Source organism: Echinops telfairi, unplaced genomic scaffold, assembly GCF_000313985.2.
Source record: "Echinops telfairi isolate 266 unplaced genomic scaffold, ASM31398v2 ScPeMD7_7458;HRSCAF=8496, whole genome shotgun sequence".
Lineage (NCBI taxonomy): Eukaryota > Metazoa > Chordata > Mammalia > Afrosoricida > Tenrecidae > Echinops > Echinops telfairi.
Genome location: NW_022111358.1, coordinates 44,741,644 through 44,743,189, shown reverse-complemented (window position 1 = coordinate 44,743,189; position 1,546 = coordinate 44,741,644). Strand labels below are relative to the sequence as shown.

The following is a 1,546-nucleotide window of genomic DNA, read 5'->3' as shown; positions in this document are numbered from 1 at the left end:
CATGGTGGGGCTCCCCCAGCAGCACAAACCTTACAAATGAAGACTTTACAACCCCCAAAAGGGGTCTGACCTAAGCCCTCACCCTGAGCACAGGGTAGAGTCACCCCCCTGACTATGAACTGCTTGAGGCCCCAGAAAAGTCGTGGGGTGGGGGGCGGCTGTGGGGTCAGAGCCGGCTGTGAGACCACCTAGGAGTTTTCTTAGGGCCAGAGTTGGCGTCGTCCCAATGGGAAGATCCCATTCCACAGACGGGAACGCCGAGCCCCTCCCAGCCTTGCAGGCGCCTCGGGGCGGCTCTGCCTGCAGGCCCACAGCGGCTCCAGGCTCCTCGCCAGAGCTCCGTGGCTTCAGGTCTCCCTCGGGAAGACTTACTCCCTCTCTCTCCCCCGAAGAAACCCCAGCCAGGGTCTCCCTGATCCACCCACGCCTCTGGGAGCAGTTCCTGGAATCAGCTCTGCTCGGATGACAGCTGCACGCGGATTGCGGATTGCTTAACCGAGAACTTGACTCCGGAGCTGCCCGCCTCCCCCTCCGTCCCTGTTCGAGCCTTGCCCCTCCCTCCCCCTCGAAGGGAACTGTCTCCGGGCTTCTAGCCACTCCAGCTCAGCAGAGCTTGCTGAGACACTGTCCACAAAGCAGCGATGGGAGGCTGCCCCGAGACCCGGCGATGGCCAGTTCGGATCCAGGCCACCCTGATCAAGCCAGGCACGCCACGGTTTGGTTCCCAGTGAGTGCACGCCAACGGTGCCGCCCATGGAGGGCTTTCAGAGGTTGCACGATTCTCCCTCTGGGAGCCTTCCTAAGGTGGGGCAGCCGGTGGATGTGGATTTGAACCGCGGGCTTTGCAGTTAGTCCAAAGCTTACCCTGTGGCGCCACCAGGGTTTCTGGTGGCCTGGTGCGCGGGTGCGAGAGGGTCAGAGACTGAGATCGATGGCCTGTGGCCCAGAGACAGGGCATGAACATGTGCTGACTGAGGCGTGGGGCCCGCAGGCTTGCTCCACACCGGGGAGCTCACTTTGTAGGAAATGCAGGTCTGCACAGCGGGGGCATGGGGGCCGCAGGGACCCTCCCCCACCCCTGGAACAGCTGTGTGTACGTTTTCCCACGGCTGCCCTGTTCAATGAGCTCTGCTTCCACTTAGCAGCTACATCCAGTCTTCAGCATCCACGGCCCAACAGCAAGGAGAGGGAGGTGGGGGGCGAGGGGGATAAGGAGAGATAGATGGAGACAGAGACAGGGAGAGATGGAGACGGAGGTGGGGTAGAAGAGGAGATAGAGGAGAGGGAGAAACACACACAGAGAGAGGGAGGAGGTTGTGCCCCTCCTGAGCGGGAAGGTGTCTGGCCAGAGGCCCGCCGTGGTCCCTGATAATCGGCGGTCAGAAATCCACAGTGCGTTGTGCAACACTGCCAATAAAGGTCCAGGCCCTGACCCACAGCTCCACGAAACACGTGTTTGTCCAGCGCTGCGGGAGGGGCCCTGGGGCACCCAAGGGCACCAGCCAAAGGCCGGGGTGGCTGCAGTCTGCGGTGAGCCCCCTCCCCC

At 62.5% G+C, this 1,546-nt stretch overlaps 1 protein-coding gene across 1 annotated transcript in view; it reads right to left on the bottom strand.

The window, feature by feature from the left end:
• The window catches only part of TTYH2 (tweety family member 2), a gene marked incomplete at its 5' end in the record, with an annotated part of 44,393 nt that overhangs the window by 16,635 nt on the left and 26,212 nt on the right, over positions 1-1,546 (bottom strand). The window lies entirely within an intron of this gene.